The sequence below is a fragment of the Zosterops lateralis genome (genome assembly GCF_965231275.1).
Source record: "Zosterops lateralis genome assembly, chromosome: 7".
In the NCBI taxonomy this organism is placed as follows: Eukaryota; Metazoa; Chordata; class Aves; order Passeriformes; family Zosteropidae; genus Zosterops; species Zosterops lateralis.
This window is the reverse complement of record NC_139767.1, coordinates 20463082-20475629: the sequence shown is the minus strand read 5'-3', so window position 1 is coordinate 20475629 and position 12548 is coordinate 20463082.

The following is a 12548-nucleotide window of genomic DNA, read 5'->3' as shown; positions in this document are numbered from 1 at the left end:
ATTTTGCTAATGACTTCCCTGCCATTTAGCTTATCTTTTGACTGCATTTGCAACCTCTTCTATTTTTCTTTCAAAAGCACTTTCTGATTTGCCAATCCTAATGTTTTATCTTAGTTAGGTGATTAAGTGCTTCCCAATCACTATTCACTTCGTAATCATATCTGATTGCTAATTTTAATCCTAAATGAAAACATTACATTGTGAAATGCAGCCAAAAAGTATCTGGCAAGAGCTGTTGATTTTATTTTAGAGGTTGAAGAATTACATGCAAATATAGTTTCCATTGAAGTTCAGTAAAACGGTAGATCTCCTTTTAAGTACCTACTTGATACAAACCAAGAGATTTGGTAAACATACAGAGAGCAATGTTTGGTCCAACGTACTCCTACTGGTATATAGGGGCTCCATATAACATACAGAGATTTTCCATTAGCAGAGGGATGTGGATGTACCTTACAAGTGTCTCCTCTTTGTCAAAGCATGTATGACAGATGGTTACAGTGACACCTTAGTTCTGTCTTCTGCTTTAAAATAGACTTGCTGTCAATTAATTCAGACTAGGAGTGAATTCAATTTGGTTATCTATATTTTACTGGTTACTTAATACATATTATTATTAGCTTTTCCAACTTGTTTGTTTGTTAACATTTGGCAGAATAAATCATGACCCATAACTGAGCATCTATTCATTAATATAGTGTGATGAATTAGTTCAAATAAAAAAGTTGCATTCAACACTCCATTTAATTAACATCATGGAAAAATAGTAAAAATATATAGCAATATTTTCCAAAACACTGACAAGAATTAGGATTGAAAAGTATTGTATTTTCAGAAAGATGCTCCTGATTTCAACATATTCTTCTCTTAGGATGTTGCACATGCAGTTCACTCTCTGTGCATGAGTTCCCTACTGCTAAAATGAGGGCAATGATATTTTTCATTTTATGGAACTACTGTGAAGAAAAATCCATTAATATTTTATCTCAGATGTTAATGTGGTACATGCTATAGAAAATGCTTCAAGTAAACAACAACCAAACACCTCTCCTCCCTTTCTCCCCCGCCTCCACAATCTACTACCTTTATTTGAATTGGGGAAAAAAAAAGGAAAAATAAATGTTTTCAGTAAGAAGTTAAAGGATAATATCCCTTTGAGCACTGAGCTGATTTTTTTCCACTTTTGATCAATTTGGAGAATGACTTATGTAGGAAGAAATCTGAGAGAAGTTAGAAGTTGCTAATGTGGAGCCTGCATGAAGTTGCTAAAAAGGAAAGCTATGTAGGAAGAGCCTATAATTTTCATTCCTATCTTTGGGCTTGGATTAATGCCCAGAATAGTGACAAATAGAGCGTCACTGGGGAAAGACAGAATAATCTCCATTGGCAATAATAACTAACTAAGGAAGGGATAACTACGATTATAACAATAAAGTATTTGCTAATAAAAACAATCCTTTCCTATTTTCGGTAAAGATAACTGACAGGAGAGACTTTTGTAGCATTTTCAATGGAATGAAGAAACGGAAAGGTTGATAACTGTTTGTATGTGCATCTGTGTGAATATATGCATGATATATATACACATATCTATGTTCAACAGACAAATTCAGCTGGAGGTATTACAAAATATCCTCCACCTCTCAAGGCCAAAATTATACTTTTTCTAGGAGAGTTACTGAAGAGGCATTGTTTTGAAGACCTTGGCATAGCAGGTGCATATATACCTGAGAATACCATTTTATAGGAATGGCATGTAATGTGGTGGTAGTACTTATTTAATTTTCCTCTGTGTAATTTCATATTTGTTTAAAAAAAAATAGACAGACATACTCTAGTTTAAGTGTTAATACTTCCCCACACATCTTAGTCCCATTTTGCTATTAATGGTATCCCTTCAGAGCACTGACTTTACCCTGTGCTCATCAAGAAACTGTACCTCACCTGCTGCCCTATTTCTGCCTTCCTTCAGAAGACCTAGGCCTACAAAAAACCACCATGTGCTGTCTGAGTTGATAATATCCTTTGAAAGACTTTTCTGGCTGTCTTTGAAGCCTGAAGGAGCAACATCCCATAGTTGTCAAATCCCTAATTCAAAACTCAAGTCATTCTGTTTCTTTGTTTTGCAGGTAAAGTATTTATGACTGTAAGATGCAGTGGCTCTGACTTTCCTAAGGAAAGGTTTAAGAAAGTGAGGCTCTGGCAAAAGTACAACAAAAACAGGGACAAATGGAGCAAAATTGTAGGATTTTGTAATAAATAACTCTACATGTGATTTTAAAAGCTTTGTTGGACTTGGTTTTGTTTTTGTTTTTTAATATGGTTGCATATGTGGAAGTGGAAAGCAGACCATACCAGCTAGGTTTGTGTATGGAACACAATGTCACTCTACCACTGCATGAACAAAAGGTCCCCTTGTGTAAGGAAGTAATAACTGTGTTAAGTTTGTGGGTTTTGGATTCCTTGTGTTGCTTTTGAAGCGTGGTTGACCTAAAAGGAATCTAGATTTGCAAGAAATCCACTGCTAATTCTGGCCAAAAAACATCCAGAAATAAGACATGGGATTTGAAAAGTGGACATATTTTCCTTATCAAGTGGAGAATTTACTTAGAGAAATGTCAGCTTTTAGGTATTCATACCACTGTAGAATTCTCTGACCTTATGACTTTCCTTATTTATGAACATTACTGTCTTAGGAAAGGGATAAATTATATATGAAAGAAGGTCTGTCCAGGTTGGGTCTATATTGAAAGACCAGCTGACCACTGAATTCCCTTCATGTTTATTATAACAGAAGGAAGTCTTCCAAAAGATCTTCCTTTATTATAGAAAAGTATGTTAATGCAAACATGTATGTGAAGTTAGATATGCTATTTTTTAAAGTTCTTGCAAATCCTGCTTTTTCGTTCCTAGTACATATGAAATCTGATTATGACTATTGAAACAATTACATTTTCTTTGAAGAATGTCACAGTCTTATCTCTTCTCTTTTGGGTATTCCTCACAGTGCATTTGGAGTAAAATGAAGGAATATATAGTAAATAATTCAAGTAAAAATAGTAAATACAAAAATTTTAAATAAGCATCTATATTTGCAGGAGTAATTATCACTATGCAATCAAATATTTTAAACAATTTAACATATCTGCCTTGCTTTTACATATAAGGAGACAGAATTATTTAAGGCAAACCCGTATATATATATTTATATATGTGTATTCATGTATACTTTTATAGTAGAACCATGAGTTAATAGGTACTAGCTAGTAGAGAAATCTACTTTTGGACTGAAAGACTGCAGTCACTCAAACTAGTGACATTGCTGGGGAGGTAAAGACATGCTGTACATATTAACTGGTATGAAATACCCTGTTGAAACCTGTTGTTGACACCCGTTCTTTAACAACAACAAGAGTCTGTTTGCAAGCAGAAATAGAAACATGTGATGATATGGCTGAGCAAAATACAGTTCTCCACATTATGTGCAGTTGCTAAGGATATAAACCTATCAGTGATATCTCATTTTAGGAGTTCAAAGAATGAATAATAGCTCTGTGACTAACTATTAATGATATGGATTGAAAAAGAAGGACTGTTGGGTAACAGAAGGCAGAATCATTTTACTATATGCAGCGATGAACATTACCTTGCACAAACAGTACAGCCTTGAAGTAGGGTGGGTGGAGGTGCAGCTGGGTGGGAGGCAGAAAAGGCTTGAGAGAATATGATTTATGGGTGAGAATTTTTTACATTAGAAATTTAACACTAGAGATGCTGCAGACTGAGCTGTGAATTTCCAGATGCTCCCTGCTTTCAGTTTTGGATTAATGACAATTATTTCCACAGCAACCATTAGTGACATTGCAGAAAGGACTGCAGCTAGAGTTTTTCCATTGTTAGACATTGTTGTGGATTATAGGTATTTTATTGCTCTTTAAGATGATCCCCTATCAATTCCTTTCCTCTTTTCCTCAGCACATGTTTTTTACTAACATAATATATGCAAACAAGCATTACAATTGCATAATCAAAAATAAGCTAAACAATTTTCCCAGGGTTTCTAAATGTTGATTTTACAGCATAGCAGTAAGATATAGCACATTATTCAAATGTTTAAAAAAATATTTTAAGATTCCTGGTGCTGCCTTATAAGTACAACTGATTATAAAAATGGAAGCATCTGCAGGATTGAGGTGATGGCAGGATTGAGGTGGTGACAGTAGGTAACTGGTGTAATTAGAATCATAGAATCCTTAAGACTGGAAAAGACACCAAAGATTATTCAGTCCAACCTTTCACCAACCACCACCATGTCAACAGCTGATTAGTTTTAGTCCAGAAGTGCACCAGTGTGGTCACAGTCATTAGGATAATGACTGTAGGATAAGCATAGGTCTGATAAAGACAAGAAATACATGTTATGAAGGAATTGACTATCTTAATTCCTGTTACAGCCAAGTGATGGAATTGCATGAGCACTGATTAAAATAAGTGTTTTGTTATTATTATATGAATAATTATTTTTGAACCATAATGTGATAGTAACAGCTTGTCTTAGTAGTTTCTCTTCAGTCAGTATTATTTGCAAAATAAATATTTAGTAGTCCTGATCTACAGTGCCAATTCAGAAAAGAACACTTGCAGGTGTGTTAATAATTTTTTCTTCTGGCTGTATCGTCCAGCAGCAAAAAATTAGTTCCAAGGAGTTCTCTGCCATGCTGGTGACTGCTATGTCACTGCTTTCCCATGGTGCATCTCTGAATAAAGAGACTGCACACGGCTGAAGCAAGCAGCAGTGAGCTATTGCATTACCACGCCAGCACACGAGAGTGCAGTGTAGGGGCTGCACAGCCAAGGATGTCGCAGCCAAGAACACAGGCATAACTGATCAAGTCTCATTTTAGGTGTTTAGGTGCAGGAGCCTCAAAAGTTTCTTTATAGATAACAAGAAAGACTTAAAACATCTCAGTAGATGTTATAAATGAGTAATGTTCTTTTTGGTGTTATTTTTTATCTGTCTTGAATTTGCATTTTGTGTATGTGTGTGCAATTTATTAAAAAAATTACTTAATCGATTTTTTCTTCACATATTGTAAGCTACTTCAGTCACAATTTCCATATTTATTTGGCAGCTGTGTGTTTTAATAAATTTCACTGCATTACATTTTTAGACTGATGTTTAATAATATAAGCAAATACTTATTTCACTGAAGATTAACACAGTCTACACGTTTTAAAAGCATTTCCTTGTCGACTTTCTTTTAAATAGCTGTTTCTAAAAATTTTTATTTTCTTTAAACTAACAGCAGCTTTTTTATGTGGAGCATTTTGAGGTGTTAAGATGTTTAATTTAGTCCTACAACACACAGGTTGCAGTACCTACATAGGCATAAGTACTCAGAGTGAGCACAGAATGACACCCAGCCAGTGTAAAATGCCTGCTACAGTACTTGTCAAATCACTTATAAATAGCAAGGGATCAATTTATACAATGTGTATCTAGTTATTGGTTAACCTTGGTTCCAGAAGTATTAGCTCACCTTTTATCCTGCTAATTGCATACATTTAACAAAATGAAACAATATGAGATTTTTTTAACAAAATAAAATTCTCTATGGCTTGAGCTAGATGGAGAAGGACCTTTTGAATAATATATCCTTGACAGCAGAACTCTGCTTAGTATTGTAGAAGTTGACCTGGTCCTTCCTGAGCTGCCTGAGAGCACTTAAGGTATGGGGTACTAAAAAAACCCACATTTTCACAAGGATATTTCTTGGGTTGTTACTTAATTTCTCCCTTTATATCACCAATCTGAACAGACCAGGGAGCGAGGTTTTTTTGTTTCTTTTAATTTTTTTAATTGCGCTTACCTTTAGTTCCATTTGGTCTAAAGGTCAATAAATGGAGTTGAAACTCCAGTGATACAAACCTCGATGGTGTTGGGACACCTATACTTACATGCAGAAAATCCTGATGCCAGAAATGTGAAATCACTAAGTTCAACAATTTCTCTGGATAATGCTCTTAAAAATACATACTAATTGTATGTGACCTAAATTAACTAAAAAGTGGGATTATGAGTAGTAAGACTCTTTGGTCTCATAGCAAGGGTCCATAGCCTATAGAGTCAGATTCCGGGCATGCTCCTGACATGTTTTATTAGCAGTTCAAAGCAGAAAAGGTGGTTCATGACAGAATTTTGTTTGCTTTCAAAATGAGTCTTAAAATTTTGGCTTCTTGTGGCAATGCTAGTACCAGAAAGAATATTCAGCATAATCTCCTTATTGTAATACAAGGTCAGTAATGGTAAAACCAATTATAGTGTCTTAGATTTATATTTTAGATGTTTGTTTTTAAAAACTTATACTCTGCTTCCAGATTTCTATGTGTTTGTGGAGACCCAGTTCTGTCAAAAGGGAAATGGTGATAAAATATGCATAGTATTGTTAATAGTACAAAGATAACGTAGTACAAAAACCTCTTTAGAAATTTGTGCCACAGATTGAGGACACACTAACTTAAACCTGTCTTTAGATGGTTCCTATTTTAAATCCATGTGCTTTAAGTAAGATAAGATTTTATAGTAGATTAATTTTTTTGTCTAAAACTTGATTTTTATTGTTATATCTATAAAAAATGCTTCTATTCCTTTTCCTAGGCTTTTTCTGCTCAGTTATAAGCATGTATAAAGTGTCAGTTTTCTGCTATAGTAGATAGAAATTTTCTGCACTTGTAGTCTACTGCCAGTGGTGCAGCTACTGGCAGTAGATAATGTTCTAAGCGTTTGCATCAGTGAGCACATTTTACAGGCACTTTGAGCTATCCTACCATGCATTTGAAGGAAACATTGTGTCTCTTTTGACCACAAATTGAATTTACTTGCAGGTCTCCATTTTATAAAATATAAAAAGATTTCTGCCAAATATAGTTTTGTGTTTTAAAGTCTCTCTTCCTAAGATGGACTGAAAGGCATTTTTAATCAGAAAAACACTTGCTTTTCTGTAAAAAAAAAAAAAAAAAAAAAAAAAAAAAAAAAAAAAAAAAAGGGAAAAAGGGAGGTTCAGTGTGGGATATGAATACTGTGGGGAGCAAGGATTGACCTGTAGGATTATTTTAAAGTTTTCAAAACTACATAGAATTCAAACCCAGAAGTTGGTAGGAATTAAAAATTATTTTTATTTTGCAAGATAAATTTTTCTGTTCCCCTCTTAGACCATTTTTGAAATTATGTTATTCAAATCAACTATCTTCTACTGTCCGATAAGTGCTTTGTAATGAATTGTAAAGTTCTGGCAGAACCAGTTCTGAGTGCCATTTTTCACCTTCTTCCATTAAAACTGACAAGAAACAAATACATTGAGAAAGGAGTTTAAGGATATGGGAAATTTAATTTTGTTTTCATTTTGGAGGCTATCATTGTTTCTTTTTTTCACATGGACTCTTTTAGCTATGTGCAAGCATCACTTACCAGGTCTAAGAAACTGCAAAAATGGGAGTGGTAGCCTAGAGAAGAGGGAGTGGGCACACTGGATATTTTTCAGTTTCTGGAGTGTATTAAAATAGGCATATTAAAGGCATAGTATGTTAAAAAAGGCTGGTTTGTGTAGGATGTTGCAGAATGTTTTGGGTTTAAACTATCGTTGTAAGACAAACCTCCATGCAAAATGCTGTATGTTTTTTGCCCATGATGATTTACTCTCTGGAAAAAAAGCTCAATGTATCGTCACAAATTAGTGAGATTTCAGTGAACAATGAATAAACAAATAGCTTTCCATGTTGTTGTGTGCCCCACAATGTCTGGTCTAGTGGTGTCAGAAGTTTATGGGTCCACTGCTTTTTCGGCTTCTTAGAGCACTAGTAGTCTTTTGAAATTCTGCCAATCCTGTATCCAGGTCTGTCCTCTCTCTCTTTGTGTCCTGTAGGGGTTTTGAAGTTCCATTCCTAGGAAGATTTATTTGTGTAATCCTATTAAATTTTTGTGTTTTTACAGTTCAGTAATGTCAAGCTTAACTTGCTTAAAGTGACTAGATCTTGAATGCAACACAAAAATTTTAATATATCAATATTTTATATGTAGAGAAACTTTTGACCAGACTCTTACAGTCCTGAAGATATTGAAGTCACTAGTTTGCTGTAAAAAGATGCATTTCCTTTTGCAAGTTCCAAATTTAAAAATCTTTAACTTATAGAATTAAAACTGCCTCTCATTTAAGTTAAAAAAACAAGTATGATCTATTTTTTTATGAATCAAGAACTGTTCGTAAGTGTTTTTGCAGTGCCTTCTGAAATCTTTGCAAAACCTTTTGTGTTCCTTGATAAATAACATCTGTATGTGAAATTCATATGCATCACGACTTGTGATACTTTTTTGTCAAACTGAGCTTTGTAATGTATTTTTTTAACATGAGTGTTTGACTTTTATACTCTAAAAATGAAACTACTTGTAAAGTGGACTCCACATGGTGTTTTAATTCTGTAGTAGAGAGTGGGTGTTCACCTGCTAGAGTTCCTGGTTCTAATGTAAAGAGAATAGGGAGAAAACAAAGGGATTGTGTCAGCAATCTGTCAGCTAACCCAGTAAACAGACATGGAAATGTCAGCAGCTTATCTGCCAGGAGGGATGAATCACTTGTGTCCCTGTCTGGGACAAATCAGGATGGAGTGAGCTGATTTGCCTGACCATGTGCCCAGAGGTGCCTGTCCCAGAAGGGAAACTGGCTGTAGCCGCCAGGTTAACCTGTAATCTTTTCTCAGATGGTACCACAAGCAAGTCTAAGAGAAGGAGAGTATGGTAGAATGATAAAATAATGAATGATAAGTTATTATAAGAGGCAGAATTCTTCAATAATGAGAAGTATTATATGATTTAAAGAAATACCTGTTAATGCATAAAGCTGTTCTACTGGTCAAAAAAAATACTGGAGTCAGGCAATTGGAACTCCAAAGCATGTAATCTCATGTGCGTGGTAATACCATTGAATCCAAAGAGATGTTTCTATGTATGGGGTTTTTAAAAAACTTCTAATTCTTGCTATTTTATGTTTCTTGAAGGGATTTGGATTGTTATTTTTTCTTTTAGGGTTCTAGTAGTAATTCAAATAACTCCTTGTGAGAGTAAAGTAAGTTGTGTAAATCATAGTAAATATAGTGATTTTACAGGGCTGTAGCTCATACACAGATATTCTGAGATTGGGCATTAGACTTTGCATCTATTACAAGATTATGACATTGAAGAGAATAGTATGCATGCCATATTATCTCACTGCATTTTAAGAATGTAAAAGGGATATTTTCTGTATTGCTTCAGTATTCAGTTGGATTGTTGGTATATGAAGCACAGTATTCATTTGTCATTATTTAAGCTCTAAAATGCCTTAATTTTTTTTTTTTTTTTTATTTGGGGGTCTTTTTGTTTCTGACTTTTTCAACTTCTTCTCTTTTCTTCTTGAATGAGTGTGCAGGACCATACTCCAGGCTATGATAAATAGGTCTGTGTTACTGTTGGCCAAAACCAGCCACATAGAATCTGCATGGAAACGCTCTGTTGTATTAAAAGCATCTCATTTACATTTACCTCTGGATAGCTGTATTTTATATATTACTAATTTTTGCTTTCTGTATCTCAGAATGTCATATAAGCCTCTTAGAAGACTCTGCAAGGCATTTGATGTCAACACAGTTGCTTGGATCAAATAAACCTGTATTCAGGAAAACATGATGTTTGCCAATACTTAGTTCTCCTTAAGCTGTTCCAGTTAGCCAATCAGTTATTTTAGCATCTCCAATTCTAAACTGCAGTCTTTATTTTCTATTCAATGATTTTACCCAATATCAGTGCCAAAGTAAAAGCATATATTTATGTGTCTGGTGTCTTTCATGCTTTGAAAATAATTTGTATTAATAAGAGCAAAAGGTCTGAGTAGGTGCTAATTAAACAATAAAGAAATCACAACAATATGAAGACAAATTAAGATAAATATAATGAGCAGAAAGTACATAAATGTATAGTAAGGAAATAATAATATTTCTGTGCTAATGGTGACCTATTCTGCATTCCTTTAATGCACTAAGATCAGATGTTTATGTAATCAGATAATGCATTTGTATTTTTGAATAATATTTGCATTTTAAATACATGTTCACAAACAATGGCAATACGTACTTAATTTTAAAAGCAGGTTAGTGTCTTGTGACTCTATTTCCCATCCTTCATCTTTATCAGTTATTCCTTTTATGAATACTATAGTCTGTGGAAGCAGAAATCTTGTGTTTATAGTATTGAGCGCTTGTCTGTAGAATGCTGCATTTTGTCATGAAAATAATTTATATGCCTTACATAGAGCAAGTAGACTTTCTCTATGGAAAGTCTAGAACATTTCTTTACATAGATGTTACATATATTTGTGGAACACATACATTTGGACTCTGAGCACAGATGGAAGTAAAGAAAATAAATAACAGTCTCAGACAAAAGTCTGAAGTCCTGCAGAGGAGCTGTACCTGGATACAGTCCTCTTAATTTCAGCATTAACTAGAAAGCCATCCTTTGGAGCAGTGACAGGGATGGAGCTAAATTTACTCACTATAGGGTTTTTTAGTATAACATATATTTAGTTCTTGCACCTTTGTCTTTGAGAACATTTTTCAGGACATGAAGAAGTATAAATTACTTAGATTTGTTACCTTCCTTTTAAAATGGGTGCTATAATGCCCTTTGGTCCTTTGGCAGTTTTTCCTGTGTCTTCTTGTGTTTGGTTTACAAGCTCTTTGGAACAGAAATTATTTTGATCTGTATCACCTTTCTGCTTGTAATAACCATCATGTTCAATAACTAACAGCAAATCCATCCTAGTTAAATAGTAGAAGATGCAAATACAATGAAAAAGAATTGCTATCAGAGGAAAAGAGTAATGAGTTTGTCTCTGTAAATACTGATGCTTGAAAGTCACCTTTTATGTGGAGTGTTTGTCTGTTGCAAGATGAGTGTCTGGATTTTTAATGAATTCCATACAATAATACACAGGTCGCTTAGTTCATCGACTCACAGCTTATCTCTTACTTGTAGAATGTCCTGTGAAATTACACTTTCTGTACATGGTTTATAATTTGAAAGGAATTGCCCAGCCTATTCTCCTGAATGGTTTACCCCTACTGTTCTTGTATATTTTTGCGTATGTTTTAGTATGTCTGTGGTTTGTTTTAGTCTAAAAAATGAATACTAATTACCTGCTGTTATTTTGAGTTCTGATGTGGCTTTGTATTAAATATTAGTTAATGTGTAACTGGGTTTTTTCACAGAAATTCAAGGAAAATAAGAGTTTGTTCTTTCACACTTGTTTAAATTTTAATTGCCTTTTCAAGTAACAAACAAGCTTCAAGCTAAGACTTGCAGATGTTGAAAACTAGGTCATCTTGTTTATGCACAAACTCTGCTTACTGTACTGCAGAGTTATGGTCTATAAAAACACATTAGAAAGATTTTACTAGGATTAGGCAAGTCAATAAAATTTTTAGAGTATCCTTATTGCAAGTTGCCATGAAAAAAACATTATTTTTTATTAGTTATTGACTGACTGTAATTCTGGGTTTTGCTTAATTGGATTTACTTTATTCATCCAGAATATGGTAGTTAATTTTTAAGGAGACTCCTCACTTAAAATGTAAACCATGAAATCAAACACTGATATTTAACTAGAATTGATCCCATGGTTTCCATAATTTGAAATCATTTATATGGTGCCTTTACACAGGTCACCAGAAAGAGAACAGGGTTGTGCAAGACCACATAATCCTATGTGGCCAATACACAGCCACCTTTTTAGCCATGAAATTAATTTAGAATGTGGTGATTTCAAGATCCTTCTGTCACCTCATGTTAGCCAGACCATATGCCATCAGCCATTCAGTTTGCTAAAATCATGCATAAACAGGCCAACAGTTTTTGTCTTCATTGCGAAATCTTATATTTGACCATTAATCAGAAGTAGAGGATAAGTGGTAAAATGATGACATCAGAACTGCACGTGAAAAAGATGTTTCATGTCACAGCAACAGCTTGTACACAGTTTATAATGATTTTTAGATTTAAGCTGTCACTTATTGAGAGAGAATAAAAAATTTCAGGATCACATACGGTAAACTAGAGTAAACACAAAGGCATGGTGAGATTTTTGAAAATTTTGTTCTTTCTTATCTATTCTGCCTGGTCACAGCCAGCATCATCAGTAAATTGCTTCTAGTGACTTAAAGTGCAGCCTGGTTTCCTAATGAAGACCTACATACAGTTAGGGTTTGTTTTATTTCTGGGAATCTCTTACCATCTTATGGCAGTAATATTAAAGATATTAAGAAAAAATTATTTTATTTCAGAGCTTTTTATGTCATCTTGGTAAATAGCTCAAGATTAGAGCTTCATTTACTCCTACTAATATCCAGTCTTGTTCAGAATAAATAATACAAAGCTATGTGCAAACTTAGAGAAAATTGTTAATGTTTTATTAGTCTTTACTCTTCTGTATTATTTATCTCAGATTCTTTAAACGAGCAAA